The following is a 17,378-nucleotide window of genomic DNA, read 5'->3' on the forward strand; positions in this document are numbered from 1 at the left end:
ACTGAGCTGATTAACAGCTCTCCTAGGGCTGGCCAGAAGGATTAGACTTATTTAACGTGGCTAAGAACCAACTGGTTGCTTAGCAACTGGACCTACAGCTTATTGTGGAATCCGAACCACATTATAGCGAGAAATGAACTTCTATCACCAGAAATAAATTCCTCTAACTCTTCATTAGCCGGCCGGAGAGTCGAACTCAGGCCTAGCGAGTGAAAGGCCACAACTCTACCGACTCCTCCAAGGAAGGAAATATATATCTTAAATTAATGATGAATTCCAATGTGATTCTGTGGAGGGATATTGGCCAAAAAATTTTGAGATTTTGTAATGGATCCCGTTGTGTGTCCTAGATGTTTTCGTTAACAAATCGAGATGAAACATATTTTTTGTTGACTTAGACCGAATGACCTGAGGTGCACTGTAGGCATTGCAGCGTCCCTTCGGCCCATAGCTGCAGTCCCTTTAAATGCCCTTTGCTATAATCCCGTTCATAATCTCCTTCCATCTTACTTTTCACCCTCTCCTAACTGTTGAGCAAACATTATTTTCAGCGTAGAATGATTCGTAGGTCCCAGCGCTTGGCCTTTGGTCTAGATTTTATAATACATTTCTAACTCCATATGACAACCAGATTTGGTAAAAAAAAAAAAAAAAAAAAAAAAAGCTTAAACACTGGTGCTAGGCTAATTCAGATTCAAGACAACAGTAAACGAACTGGGCATTTGAAATAATCTTGGATAAAATATTTGCCGAGTTGCAATGAATTATAACACAATCAAGAGCTGCTCTCTCTCTCTCTCTCTCTCTCTCTCTCTCTCTCTCTCTCTCTCTCTCTCTCTCACTGAGTTTATAACTTGCTTCCTCTACATTTTGGTTCTCATTAAAAATTGTTACATTAAGTTTTTTTTCTCGAATGAATGTTTGATAAAATGTATGGAAGCAGATTATCTTAAGTTTATTTATCCACTTTTAGAACAAGAAATCAGCGTAGTATGTAGTTCCAACAAGTAAGCAGTTTCAAGAAGCGATTGTTTAGAGTTCGGCCTAATTTTCTCTATGGCGTAGATCTCCAAAATTAGTCTCTAGTGTTTAGTGACGGCTCATTTCATTGTGTTTTTATAAATTTTCTCTCTCTCTCTCTCTCTCTCTCTCTCTCTCTCTCTCTCTCTCTCTCTCTCTCTCTCTCTCTCTCGTACATTTTTAAGTTAATTTAATCACAACGTATTTTAGTAGCAAGTTTCCCTATTCGTCATAACTTTCACCACAGCCTACCACCATAAAGCACGGTAGTGCTCCTCTCTCTCTCTCTCTCTCTCTCTCTCTCTCTCTCTCTCTCTCTCTCTCTCTCTCTCGTACATTTTCAAGTTAATTTAATCGCAACGTATTTTAGTAGCAAGTTTCCCTATTCGTCATAACTTTCACCACAGCCTACCACCATAAAGCACGGTAGTGCTCCTCTCTCTCTCTCTCTCTCTCTCTCTCTCTCTCTCTCTCTCTCTCTCTCTCTCTCTCGTACATTTTCAAGTTAATTTAATCATAACGTATTTTAGTAGCAAGTTTCCTATTCGTCATAACTTTCACCACAGCCTACCACCATAAAGCACGGTAGTGCTCTCTCTCTCTCTCTCTCTCTCTCTCTCTCTCTCTCTCTCTCTCGTACATTTTCAAGTTAATTTAATCACAACGTATTTTAGTAGCAAGTTTCCTATTCGTCATAACTTTCACCACAGCCTACCACCATAAAGCACAGTAGTGCTCCTCTCTCTCTCTCTCTCTCTCTCTCTCTCTCTCTCTCTCTCTCTCTCTCTCTCTCTCTCTCTCTCTCTCGTACATTTTCAAGTTAATTTAATCGCAACGTATTTTAGTAGCAAGTTTCCTATTCGTCATAACTTTCACCAGCCTACCACCATAAAGCACGGTAGTGCTCTCTCTCTCTCTCTCTCTCTCTCTCTCTCTCTCTCTCTCTCTCTCTCTCTCTCTCTCTCTCTCGTACATTTTCAAGTTAATTTAATCGCAACGTATTTTAGTAGCAAGTTTCCCTATTCGTCATAACTTTCACCGCAGCCTACCACCATAAAGCACGGTAGTGCTCTCTCTCTCTCTCTCTCTCTCTCTCTCTCTCTCTCTCTCTCTCTCTCTCTCTCCAGTTGATTTGGGGTATTATAAGGGCGAGAAGCAGCACATTTCGGAAGTAACAGGAGTAGTCCGAAACATTTAGCAAATGAGAGGTGAACATTGGAGGAATGTGATGATGGGAAGATAATGTTAGACTTGCTCTAGAGTACAAAATCTAATATCCTGTAAATTATTCTTGTAATTTATTGCGAGCGGCTTTGCGATTGGATGAACCACTTTCTTTAACAAAATGGCAGGAACACCATCAGGTCCTGCTGCTGATCCATTTTTAATCTCATTAATAGCCTGCACAATAGCGGCTTCAGTAATATCTATGTCCGATAAATATTCACTGTTTTCATCTCTTATTTCTGTAACATTATCTTCATTATCAATTCTAGGTGTGAATTCACTCATATCTTTCTGCTAATATGTTACATATTTCCTTATTTTCATTTGTTAATCGCTCTTCAATTCTTAGAGAGAGAGAGAGAGAGAGAGGGGGGGGAGACTCTCTTCTCAGGAGTGGTTTGATGATATATTCCAAGTGTGTCGAGATATACCTCGTGGAGGTCCTCCCGTTGTTCCATATATGAACCCAGGCGTAGTCTCTCTCTCTCTCTCTCTCTCTCTCTCTCTCTCTCTCTCTCTCTCTCGTTTCCACTGACCTAATCAGTGGTTTAGATACTTGATTGTAAGTCTATTGCTGAGATCCGTATCTAGGTTAGAGAATGAGGGACACGGGTAATCAGTACTGCCCCAATATTACATAAAATAATTTCGTATCACTGAGAACTTATTTAGCCTATAACTAGGCCAAGAGAGACGAGGTCTGCTCACTTCCCCCAAAATCTCCCATGTAGGCTGAGCTTTGCCTACCTCCTTATTGCTTCAGCAGGTAAATTGCCGTAATGAGCAGGTACCTCTAAGATACGTCATCGACTACGTAGTTACCGCACTCCATCCAGTTGGGTAGACCTTGTCTCTCATGGCCTTGGCCTATAGTCTTTCAAACATGTAAGATGGCTGGGGTGTGGCCAGGAAAAGAATACAGCGCTGCCAGATCTATTTATCCTTTTAAATCTCACCCTCGAGGCCAATCCCTTGTTTCTGGCTTTGCCTGAGATCTGTCATTTACTGTACTTCGTTTTCTAAAGAAACAGCGTCGAGTAAATTTTGGTTATTCTTAATGATTTTTCTTCATTTGCGCTCTTAATGAGGTAGAATCATACCATAATGTGTTGAATGCATTAACGCTTAAAATTTGCGTGGGTGGTTTTATTTTTTCAGTTTCTCCGCAAGTTATTTTTGATCGCGCTGGCCTTATGGAGGCCCTCGCTGACCACGCGTCAGGGAAACAGGTTTGGCAGAGGCAGACAAAAATTATACCATACCTCTTTGTTTTTATGAAAACAAAATAGTTTTGTACGGAAAATATGAGGTCACATATGTTTTTGATATTACCTTTAAAATGAATATATATATATATATATATATATATATATATATATATATATATATATATATATATATATATATATATAATTTTTTTTTTTTTTTCTCACTTGAGCAGGCTGTAAAAAAGCAAAACTTTTAATCATAATGAAACGTTTGACACCACACGAATTCCTTACTCGCCCCACCCCAGGTCCTTCCCCACCTTAGCGATCTTAGAGTGCCAGGAAGACATATAAGGTAATCTCATTCTACGGGGTGGAACCATTCATTAATTAACTGCTTGTTCTCTCGCTCGCTTCAAAGATTCTTCATTTGCATAAAGGCGATTGGCACATTTGCATTCATAATCCTATCTCCGTCAAATTCTCATAAGAATGATATCTTCCGGTTTAACAGTTCCAGGCAGTTGATAGTTCTCTAGCAGAGGTTACCTCGTTTGTATTCATTTTGCATTTTTTTTAAGGGAGACAGTCCTAAACGGGTTTATGTAAAATTCATGAGCTCTGCATGTATACATGAACACGTGGTTTGTACATTTATTGTAAATATGTATGCATTCATACTTGTGCTCCCAAATCCCCCCCCTCCTCTCTCTCTCTCTCTCTCTCGTTGCAGATTGGTGGAAAGATTAATGAAGCAGTAGCCTAATATTTAATTTCATAATTTCCTGTCGCAAAAGATAAAAAAAAGCGGTAATAAATGAGGTACAATAATTTTTGTCCAAACCCTAGGCTAGTCTTCATAGCCTGTAAGTAAGTAACTGGTAATGAAGTAGCAATGATATAAAAAACTTGCGAACAACGGGTTATTATCGTAGTCATTTATTGTTTTAACAGAACTGTAAACCCTGGAGGCTGCTCAGTGAGCCTACTGTCGGCGCCGGCTCTTCGTAGGGCTTGCCAAGGTCCAGAACCCACTAAGGTGGTGGTTCTCAAACTCCTTTGGAGTAAAATTCAGTAAATTTATAAATAGTAAGTAAATTAAAAAAAAACAAAATAAATACAGAAATAGATTCATTTTTATCATAATTTTGCAAGTTATACCCCCAACATTCGTTTTCTTCAGTTCCGAAAGAAAATAATGCCATGAAGTCGTCTTTGTCATGCAAGAGTGAAACAACCGAAGAGGAATGGGGTAGGGGTAATGGTGGTCTATCACAACCACTGCTGGGGGTAACGATACCAAAAAATTTGAGAACCACTGCACTAAGGTCTAAACTAGAGTCTAACATTGGGGTTACCGTTTGGAGCTCTCGTTAGGCCTAATGTTGGTGACAAATTATGCTAAAACAGCTGCACGTGTAAAATTCTCGAGAAGGGTATCATAAATTTATAAAACTTGAGAATAAAAGCATTAATTACATTTTGATGGAAGTCGTCGGTATGCTGTATCGTATAACTGAAACTACATGGTCTGAATGGAGTCGTCTTGGCGTCATGCTATGTTAAACATGGATTTTTGATATCCGAAATCATTTCCAATTAATATCGTAATCATCCAATCACTGTATAATTTTTTCAACGGAAAATTCTAATCCCGTGAGTTTTCTATTTTCCCACTGAACTCCGAGTCACTAAAGTAATAGATTGTCTTTTAGACGAGGTAGGTTTTTAGTTTTTAATTTTCTGTAAAAGAAAACTATTGAGATGGCTTTGTCTGTCCGTCCGCACTTTTCCTGTTCCTGCTATTTCTGTCCGCCCTCAGATCTTTAAAACTACTGAGGCCAGAGGCTGCAAATTGGTATGCTGATCATCCACCCTCCAATTATCAAACATGCCATATTGCAGCCCTCTAGCCTCAGTAGTTTTTATTTCAAGGTTAAAGTTAGCCACGACCGTTTGTCTGACCACTACCGGGCCGTGGCTGAAAGTTTCATGGGCCGCGGCTCATACAGCCTCATACCGAACAACCGAAAGATAGATTTATTTTCGGCGACCTTGATTATAAGCAGCACAGAAAACTCGATTGCTGCATTTTTGTGTGTTAATTCTTGACGTTCATATTAGAATTTATTACTTTTCTCAAATCAAATAAAAAAAACTCCTCAGCTTTCAGCGTACAAATCTGTTATCGATGATAACATATGAAGACGCCAGGTTGTACGAATCAATCAGTCATTAATCCAGAAGTGGAACAAAATACAACTTCATCGCCTTCCAGTGTTGCCATTTCATCGACCCTCTCGAACTTTGACAGGCGGTCCCCATAAGTCATGATATGTTGAAAGTTTGGTGACGTTTCCTATTAGAAACGATTCAGATCATGTCCTCAGAAACCATGGGAAAGGCTTTTAGTTAAAATGGCAAACGATGCAGCGATAATTTATGCTAATAATCAACATAATGTTTTAATGTATTCACTGAATGTATGGACAATAAGCAATCAGTAACTGAAAATGTGCTTTGTTAAATTCCTTACTTTTTTAACGCATTTATAGTCAAAATTTGACGTTGCTACATACGAAAACTGAAATAAATTGTCAATGAACGCCAGCCGTCAGCCAACACTGATGATTGCTCAGTTATTTTTTTCTGTACTTTTGATAAGACGTTCTGAACTAGGCTGATTTGTTCTTTTGTAAACTGTTATTAGTTTCATTATACAACTTATAGGAGGATTTTTTTATTTCCATGCCTGCTGTTTGCACACAGATTGTTGTAAGAGAACTATTTTACTAATATTTGCTCTTGAAATCGCTCAGGTTGGGAAAGCCTCCAACAATAATAATAGAAGTATTATTAAGTATCTTAACCTCAGACCTATATTCGCTTTGTTCGAATTTGGTTATAGGCAGAAGCTTAAACAGCTGAAATTAGGGTTTTTTCCTCTCTCCCTCTCTCGAAAACACACACACACACCAGAATGAAAACATTGTTGTACCACATTATGGAATGACTATTCTTTGTGGAAATGCGTCATAATTCATTTTATCCTTGCATCTACCTGTTGAGACTATTATAGTCTGCATATTTCAGTAGCTCTTTACACACACTCTTGCTTACTATTTGCCATGAAGGCAGATCAGTAACCGAGCAATTATTTTTCCATGGGCAGTCCCCATGACACGAGCCCATTATCGCCAGCTTTATGGGAGGCGGCACATTGAAGATGATGATGATTTTTTTTAGTAAATAATCATCGGTTTAGTTTATTCATGGATGAGAGAGAGATTGAGATAGAGAATGTATGCCATCATAAGAAAACTGGAAGCCCTCGAAGAGGTAGACTACCCACTTTAGGCTGAAACCATTCGTAAGATTCACAAAGTATCTTTTGCACGCCTCTCACTTTCCAGAATTTTTAATGACCTTTATTGCTCTCCGCAAGGTAATTAGCTGGTAATTTCCGTGACCATCAGATTCTGAACCAATGTACCTATTTTACAAGGGGAGCTGGACAACCGCTGAGTTTGCCATTATAGGCCTATTTCACACGCAAGATCCGACATTATTTGTGAAGGTCTTATTTATCGAACAATACTGAACTATGTAAGAAAATTGGTAATAAGCTAAGGTTTATTAAACATTTTTGTTATTTTCCAGATCTTGTTGGATCCAGCACCTCCTTACCTCATCAGCTGTCAACGCCTTTTTGCCCATTTTATTAATCAAATCCTCGTCCTCTCGTCACTGCCAACACATCCAGCGTCACAACATAGGCAGTATTGCCATACCTCTCAGAACCAACGTCTTCACAGAACCATCAAAGCCTTACCCACACCAGAACTACAATTGCCTTACCTCAGAAGATACGTATTACCTAAATTATAGCCAGGGTTTGCTTGCTTCATGGTAGTCAACATCACTTCTCATCATCAGAGCCTCGGAGCCGAGTGAAGCCAGCTTTCTTACCTCACCACCTCAGAGATAACAACAAGCACTAAAACCACAGCTCCTTTTAGAGTAAATAGGAGGTAAGTAATTCAAAATATTTCATTAGGCAACAATTATGTTAGCCTTTATTCTTTATTTCGTTGCTTATAAAAGGCGAAGTTTTATTATATTAGAATGAACACACATTTTATGGTATAAATAAAACAAACTTGCGAAATTAGTTTCCACATAATATAATGCCCTTGTGTGAAAAGGGAATCCATAAAATTTGTTACTGGTAGGCTAATTGATCTGGTCACATTTGTCCCATACATGTATGTCGAGGCATTCGAGAAATCTTGCGCAGTATTCCATATAAAGTATATAATCCTTACGATTATAACATTCGGAAAATAATTCCAGTTTTTCTTCTTAGTTTTCGTATCCTAAGCCCCATTCATATCAAGTGAGAGCTTACTGTGTACAGTCTTGGGGCTGTTAACTTGAATGTTCCTATGACTTAAGACATTCGCAGCTAGTTTTGTGTTGATTCCATTAGTTAGCAGTATTATGCAAAGCAAGTTTCTTAAACACTTTGGATATCCACTGAGAAAGAATTTACTCTTTATAACACTTCTATAAACTCGACAGTATTAATCGACACCCAATACATCAAACAGTACAAGGATAAACCTATCCCTAGGTATGGCAACTTTATTTAGTATAGGTACTGCAGCCTTCTGAATTGTACTGTATATTTGCTCAGTTACAACAGACCAAGTTTTAGCATTCTCCGTTGGCAGTCCAAACTAAAGGCGATGTCAGCAGTTTCTTCATAGAAAACCCAAGAAAACTTTAAAAGGGATTAGGTATCTCGAAAACGACATCCGGCAACTCTTAAAACGTCAATAGTTCGAACACGAAGACCATCATGGTCTTGGACCATGCACAAAGACAAACGATTTTTTTTTATCTTTTATGATGAAAATATAAAAAAAAATTCTCCACATTATTTACATAGTTTTTATCATAAATACAGAGTATTTATCATAAATACAGATGAATAATGTAAAATTAAGGTAAAATGTTAAATACACCTTTATTACAAAATGGTTATTTCGTGTAATCTATATTTTATATAAATTATCAGTAATTCAAACTTCTCCTTTTTTAGAAACACCATCATATACCGGCTATTGTTAAAGAGTATAGTATATCCGTGTATAATACATACATTAATCCATACTTCAAAAATTTAACTACCGAACTGACTAATTACGCCACTTTTCCCTAATTTAGGATTCTTTTTCTACATAGACTTTTTTATATGTATATAATATTTAATATTGATTATTCTGTATAATACAATAGTATTTCTCCTCTTCAATTTCACATTTGATCAATCCCTATCTCTATATTATATTAGACAGGTAGTCTTTTGTAAATATCTTATTTAAGTCATTGTTGAAAGCATGACATTAATATTTTTGTTTTTGACATTATATTTCTTATGAATGATTTAGTAACCCGTCAGTCATGGCCGACTTGACTAGAATAACTTAATGTTTAGCTTTGCAGCAATTTTTTTTAAAGTACTGTACTTGTGAATCTCCTAAGTTTCCTTTTGAATATCTCCATTATTCTCCATCCCTATATAATAGTTCCAGAGACAGATTATGGAGTAGTTTGGTTACGGTGCTCTCAAAAACCTTTCTCCGATCGTTGATCTTGGCGCGACGCGACGCGACGCCAGTTCACAAATAAATTCAGTGCGCTTTCTTTCACGAGTTTCGTCTTCTCATCCCCAGCCATTTTGTGATGACAGTAGCACTCCCCGGTCGAATGTTCCAGTCCGTATGTTTAAGCCGATCCTGAGGTATTCTGCGAATTTGAAATGAATGAGTCATCTATGACGTAATTTAAGTATCAAATAAATTTTGGGGGTTTTGAACACTTCCTTCCACACCTAGTTTAGCAAGTCAGGACATAAAATTTGCAACATTTCACGTTTTGAGTGTAAGGATAATTCCCTTTTTTCAGAAGGGCTTCAATATAAGCTACAAGCTCCCAATTGTAATCCCTTCAAGTGAGGCATAAAGGTTTTTTCTTAGTTTTTTTTTTATTGTAAGATACACAAAAATGAAAGGACAGTGAAGGATGTTAAGAGTGAAACTGCATCATTCGCAACCACCTCCCCAGGTGCTAGTTTTCCCAGAAAGTTTGAGTCTCGTAACTGAGTTTCACACTCCCTTCCCTTACTGCAAGGTTCATATTTTTACTGGACTCTGTCGAGATTCTCAGTACTGTCTTTGATTTTTAAAAATTCAGGTTCCTATGTTGGTACATGGACAACCTAACTTTTTCTTGTTTACTCCAGGCTTGCACCTTCATCTTCGAGTCTGAATTTATATATATATATATATATATATATATATATATATATATATATATATATATATATATATATATATATATATATATATATATATATATTATATATATATATATATATATATATATATATATATATATATATATATTATATATATATATATATATATATATATTATATATATATATATATATATATTATATATATATATATATATATATATATATATTTATATATATATATATATATATATATATATATATATTATATATATATATATATATATATATATATATATATATATATTATATATATATATTATATATATATATTATATATATATATATATATATATATTATATATATATATATATATATATATATTATATATATATATATATATATATATATATATATATATATATATATATATATATATATATATATATATATATATATATATATATATATATATATATATATATATATATATATATATATATATATATATATATATGTACACACACGTTGTAACCTGAATTTTCTGCCCTGTTATCAGCATGTCTTATGCTAGACTGCTTTGTTTGGTGATAATTCATTGCTAGAACCTTCATTAAGTCTTGAAACATTAATTTTAAAAGGAAACTATTTTTTCTAAATCTACCAAAATATTTGGCCAGTGTGACATGGGCTATTCAGATTTTCTACCTGTATTTTTGTATTTGTTCATAAGTTCCCTGGATTGCCTTAATGAAAAAAAGAAAATGCCTTGGAACTTGAAGCTCCTGAATTAGCTGTTGCCTGTGTTAGCATTATTATCTCCTCTTCTTGGACTCAGCTACCAAGTGAATCTGAAAAAAAGTAAACAATTTCATTATTACTTGAGACATATATTTTTGTGTCCTTAAATATTCGTGGCTGATAATTATATGTAAGTTATTCCTTTCTGAAAGGTTATGATCTTACACCACAAGAAGGAACTTTTGCTTGTGTACTTCTCCAGAGCTATTACTTTAATCCCTAGTTGTTATATTTCATAATGCCTCCCTGTTGTGGCTCCAGTCTTTGTCATCTTCATCCTGATGGATGAGCCTTACTTCTCCAGACTGAAGTTAATGCAGTTTCTCTCAAAACTGTTCTTAAATTCTGTAGGGAACCAACATGCTGTCTTACTTCACCTACACCACAAATAGATTGTAAACTAGGCTGAATGATGGTTTGTTAAAATATAACCAAGACACTGATAACAATTTAAGGGTTTTCTTACCAGCAGGCTTGGCATAATGAAGGAGGAAGACAAACAGGGTGTGACGACAGCAGTAATATTTTCACAGTTCAGTATAAAACAATGTTTGATTTTGTGATAGGTTTAAATGCTGACGTTTAATATTGTTCCTGTAGTCTAAGAACTGAACACCATAGCTTGAATGATTAACCATTTCAAAAAATATTTCCATGCTAATTTTCTTGTTAATTTTATCAAAACTTGAAGTTTCTCTTTAACACCTGCACTATGTGAACCATCTGTAGGCCTAATTGCTAACTCCTGCCAAATCTCGGCACAAACTCTGGCTGAATCTCGGGGTCACTCCAGCACACTGGACTGTTCCATTCAAGCAGCATATTTCCATTTGTATCTTTTATTATTTTATCAGTTAGCTTCATAATTTTTTTCTGCACCTAAGGACACTTTAACAAGAGATCTAAGTGTGACAAATGAGTGTGCAATGTTAACTGCTCTTGTTGGGCACTAGCATGCAGATAGAGAGGCAGACTTTCCGTAAGAATTTTATGGTAGTTAACATTTTGTTACCTAAACATGCTGTTTAGGGGGTGATGCTGTTTAGAGGGTGGGGGCGGGCGCTGACTTTTAATGATACAGTTGAATGTAAAGCGCTTGCTGCCACTGCAACAGTTCTTGTGTGAGGCTCGTACAAGCAGAGGGAAGGGAAGACCATTCACAAGAACTCCATGACGATACGATTGAGTGTGCACTGTTAGGCCCTGACAAAAGAGAGGGAGTGACAGACCCTTTACAGACACTCCATGGCTGCTGTATGGGCTACATTCAAACAAAAGAAAAAATTCCAAGGTGACCCGACTGAAAGTGTCTAGTTTGTTACAACTCGGGCTGCTCCCATGTATTTGTGAGCAGAGTGATGACTGACTTTCCACAGGAATCCAGTTATTACACAATCTAATGTGTAGTGTTTCCTGATACAGAGACTGAGATCAGGGGAAATCTACATGACAGTAAAGTCAGATCATCTTTCACAAGAATTCCATGTAAATGGATTTGAGTGAGAATGTTTCCTACCGCTGAGGCTGCTCTTTTCTGAGTACTTGCAGCTGGAGGGCAGACGTCCTGATGGAAGCCTTAGTGGTAGTAAACGCTGCACAGTCGATGGTCACTATGGAGAATTCCCATAGTGACCACCGATTGTGCAGTGTTTACAGCCACTGAGGCTTCCATCAGGTATGTGCAACCACAGGGAGTATATAAGGTGGAATGGCTAATTAAATAAGATGCTGAATGCCTAAAAACATGGCATTGATTGTCATAAAAGGATAAAATTAACTACCATAAATTGCTATGATTCATGTGCTACAACTGAGGGTTTTGATATGAAAAAGTAAATGTGCATTCCTGTGAAAGAGAAGAATCATACTTCATTAGTTATGAAGTGATTTAATCATATAAATATGTTAAAGCCATGTACTATAACTGCCCTTCTTCTGACGCATGAATCAATAAGAAAGTTTGTTAGATTTCTTCATAATATACTGAAAACACCGGAAGGCTACAAAACTTAGGACATTTAAGAAAATTTTAAAATTTTCAGCAGTTTCTCTATTGCCTCACTCACTTGCCACCGAAAATACAGATTTGGCGAGTATCGTATCATAATGATAATGAAAGGGGAAGTTGAATTCCATCATAACAGTCAAGGATGTCTTCAGAAGACTGTAAAATATATATAATTGTTCATCATAGATGCTTTTTGCATGTGGCAGAATGTGAAATTAGTAAATCGGGGAATTGTTATACACCAGTTATAGTTTTTTCATATTTTCATGAAAGCATATCATCATCACTGCTTGTTTCGCGAGCAGTTAGAGCCAGTATGTCGTAAGATTAAATTTTATGAACGATACAGCACAATTTTCCTTGAAGGCACCCAACATATAAAACGGTAAAGCTTGACCATTCCCTTCTTCTGAATGTTATCACACATCTAGCGATCGGTTTTAAATCAGTCAGATGTTTCATTGTTATGTAATTTTGGATCTGTCCTTGAAAATAAACTGGTAAAACGGAAATTAGTCTCCTCTATGGGTAAAGTATGGATATGGCAAGAAGTCGAGATACAGAATAATTGGTAAGCTTTAGAACAACTGTTGTTTAAGTTTACAAATGACGGGCGATCAAATATTAAAATATACTATTTTTTTTTATTCATAGTAAGTGTCATATAAGTAAGTTCTAAAAATTACTGAACTAAAATGTTCCTTCAAGACTATCAGGATATCTAAGGTTTTCATTCTACTTCTGGCAATACATAGGAAGGTGGGACTTAAGACACTAGGATAATTCAAGTTCGATGACGAATCCTATTTATATAAATAATCACTTCAATTCTTGTATAATTGCATCATACAAGAATTGAAGTGATTATTTATATAAATAGGATTCGTCATCGAACTTGAAGTAAAACAAATTGTTTAACAGAATTAAGAATAAGAATTAAGAATATTCGTTTCTCGTTAATAAGACTTTAATTACTTTCATTTCGGTGACTGGGACTAAGGTTTAAAAGTCCCGCCAAATTTAAACGTCGGACGATTATTGCCGAAAGCAGTGGCACTTTGTCTAGCCAGGGTCAATCCTGCCTTGTTCTAACACGGGTTCTTGTTCTAAGGCATCCCGTAAGTCAAATTATTCTTCATGAATTGAAGAGTTTATTCGCTTGGTGTAAGCGCGTCCTTAGGTGACCACCTGTTCAGCGGTACTTCATATCACGAAACTAAGCTCTTCTCTAAAGAAATTTTTATATTTACGCTTTATCCTGTTATATTCTTGTGGCGTCAGTTTCCTCTGTCAATAATTTATTTTCAGCCACCATCAATATTATTACCAACCACGTAGTGTTTGGCTACACAATACTATGCCTATTACCTAAAGGATATCAAAAGTGTAAATTCTCAGCCGCAGTATTTTCCCCCCTGAGGCTCAATTAAATGTATTTAGAAGTGAATAACATCTTTATTTACGAACAAGTTGTTAAATGAAACAGAGAAATTATTGTTAATGGAAATTAGCACCAAAACAGAGACCTAGATACGCAAGTTCATAAATGACTCATTTTATAAGCAGGTGATTCCTGAAAAACAAAGTAAATGCAGCGTTGTCTACTCCTTGACTGGTCAGTAGTTCGACTACCCAGGACGATGGTTATAGCATGTAACTTACAGTTCTGAAGAGGAAAACTGGACATGCTCTGTTACTGCCTTCTTAACAATATTCCAAAAATTATAAGAATTCACGCTGAAAATTCAATTTCGTAAATTTAGTTCCTCGAAATTAACCTTTAGACCACATTCGTTTTACCGGGGAAATAATAATTTTCTCATTTCCACACAAGCGGGAATTTCTTTCGATATAGTATTCAGATATACATTTAATAGTTTTAGTTCATTTGACTGCATTGAAATGAGGAAGATGAAGCTCATGTAAAGTTTGCACCTGCCAGTAGTTCGTGATAGTTGGTATTCAAATTCATTACCTATTATGTTTCCAGGTATCTGGTTTACCGTCCCCTCCCCCCCACCCTCTCTCTCTCTCTCTTTCTCTACAGCAAATAAAGTCTGGAGTAAGCGCTTGATTTTTTTTTAATTATGGATAGAGGCTGATCAATATCACAATATGATGGCTTCGTCTCAGGAACTAGTTATGTAATACAGATGATATTTGTGTAAAAATATTAAATTTTAAAGTAAATGCAAAACCAGCAGGGCCTTTTTAGGTAGGGGAGTAAATGGCTTTAAATTTCCTGTTGTTGTTTTGATTAAGGATTGGGGATTGGTAAGAGCAGGTACTGAGTCACCTTACCTTGAGCTTTGCTCTAATTCTAGGAGCTAAGTGAATTTTGGTTTGAAATTCAGTTAATCTCAAATCTTGGTCTTTCAAATCCATGGCTCAGATACTTAATAACCTTTGAACTTTAAGGGACTAATAACTTTTGATTCATAAGGGTCTAAATAACCTTTAATTCATAAGGGTCTAATAGCCTTTGATTCATTAGGGTCTAAGGACCTTTTATTCATTAGGGTCTAATATATTTTAATTCAAAATGGTCTTAATAACCTTTTATTCATAAAGATCTAATAACTTTGGGCAGGAAAATCTGTTATTCATGCGTCAGTTCACCCTTGAAATCAAAGCTTGGACTTTCCTTGTACAACATTTATTTCTAGGTCAGAATGATTACTGGTATGACGTCAGTTTAGTCTTTGAGTCACCTGGTTTTTAAAATCATATGCAGATTACAGTACTCTAGTGTATCAATATGATATATAAAAATCGAATTATCACGCTATAGTTCAGCTGTGGCTGATAGAACTTACGACCTTTGGGGTAAATTACTTGTACTGTACTTGAATGGGTCCCAATCTTTCATTTTTTGAACGAATGTTTAATATCTTGGTTTTTACCGAGAAGAGTGCATAGAAACAAATTTCTATGTTTTTTTCATTGTTACCAATTAAATTTGCTCATTAAAAACTCATTTTTTCTTTTATTTCATAACGCAATATATAATATTTACAAAAGATGAACATTACAAATTAACGAAGTACAACAAAAATGGGTTAACATAGATTCCTTACACTGACACAAAAATGAACAAGGTTTACATTATATTTAAGAGCACGTCTTAAAGAAAACACAATCAAGATGCACTGTAACCAATGAAGCCATTCAATTACAATAAAAATTTATAATTAATATATTTATTTGGAGAGTCCTAACTAGTATTCTCTTGATTGTAGATATATCAGTTTTTGGGAGTCCTTCACTGAACGAGTCCTGAGATCGATGAGGGGCGTCAATCCATTCTGAAGGTAAACAACCATCCTACAACATCGGCTACAATATCAAGACCCAATATTATCATTCAGGTTTAGGATAAGGTGAGAGCAACTTCACTTTGAATTATAAAAGGCTGAGTCTGGTACTAGTGGTTTGAACGTTACTTTACATAGAATAGTTGTCTATTTTTTTCGAAAAATTACTAGAGTTGTGTATAAATCCTTAAAATGGCTAATTAATTACTAAGGACTTATAACTTTTATTTATCGCTTCATTGAATGAGACTCGGAGTGTGATCTATATCAGCGGAAAGTAAATGCGAAATAAATGAAAGGGATCCACACTTGGTATCCTAAGATTAATACTCAGAATGACAGACATGTTCATTTACTATCTAATTGCAGGAATTGTGTAATTTCGTTATATAACAAGAGTATCATCAAACGATACACTTAAAACTGAAAAATATTATCATCGAATTACCCTTTACTTTGTTACTGAGCTTTAAGACTATTTTCTTCATGTATTTTTCAAGAAGTGACGGCTGATGATTTCACGTTAATGCACAAGTTTAATGCGTACGTTTATTGTCATTACCAGGCGTTTCATCTATTAACTGACAGAATTTAGAATTTCCAGTGTTATAGTTACGTAAGCATGACAAGCCTAGAAGTTCTCTTGTTGAAAAGATCGACAGTCTTGGTGCAAATTATGCAACTCTGGTCTAATCGAAGAGACAAGACACAACTGTCATTCTTTTATTGAAATGCTTCCTGTAACATTAATTATTAGAAGTCATTCCGTACTGCGCTTTATTACTAATGATTATTGTAACCAGCTGACTCATTCTAATCGTGATTGATTGATTGATTTATGGTTACTAAAACTGGCTTGGCAATCTGAGTTTGTTAGCCGTGAAGCACCTGTGATATTTGCTATGGATGAATGCAAAGTAGAGAGATTTCCTTTTTCAACCTGTTACCTAAAACATGAACACCAAACTTAATATGTACTCGATCTTTATATCCTAGGTAAATTACTTGTCATTAGATAATCTTTCCTCGAGCATTAATTCTGTTTCTGGATGATTAGGCCCTGTCGCGTTTTATATTATATACTATCCAGTAGGCCCAACAGTAGTATGCCACAGAACTTGACATGAAAACCATTGGGTGAGATTGTGATGAGTCAACATCGCTTGTTACAGATATTGTGATTTGTTTTTTTAACCACGCATATTAATTAGCTAGTTATTTATGACTGAAATTTACGAATTGTCAGACAGAACGCTTACACTCAAGGAACAACTAAACTACGTTACTAGGTGGCTGTATGGATAATAGGCTAATTACAGTGTTTAGAAACTCCAGGGTACTTTTTGGCCAAAAATCGAAATTAAAGGTCTTGTTAAGGTTTACTTTTGGGGGACAGTTTTTAGAATGTTGACAAATTTGGTAATGAAGTAACTTGATCATATGAGCAGATTAAAGAGCTCTGAGTCGCATAAGTAAAA

At 35.6% G+C, this 17,378-nt stretch overlaps 1 long non-coding RNA gene across 1 annotated transcript in view; it reads left to right on the forward strand.

Moving 5' to 3' along the window:
• LOC136848614 (uncharacterized) overlaps positions 1-17,378 on the forward strand; it is a 25,158-nt gene that overhangs the window by 3,280 nt on the left and 4,500 nt on the right. Inside the window, exons 2-3 of the long non-coding RNA XR_010856064.1 lie at positions 7,116-7,486; positions 15,826-15,966. This is a non-coding gene — a long non-coding RNA (uncharacterized lncRNA). The remainder of the gene's footprint in view (positions 1-7,115; positions 7,487-15,825; positions 15,967-17,378) is intronic.

This window comes from Macrobrachium rosenbergii, chromosome 19 (genome assembly GCF_040412425.1).
Source record: "Macrobrachium rosenbergii isolate ZJJX-2024 chromosome 19, ASM4041242v1, whole genome shotgun sequence".
Taxonomy (NCBI): domain Eukaryota; kingdom Metazoa; phylum Arthropoda; class Malacostraca; order Decapoda; family Palaemonidae; genus Macrobrachium; species Macrobrachium rosenbergii.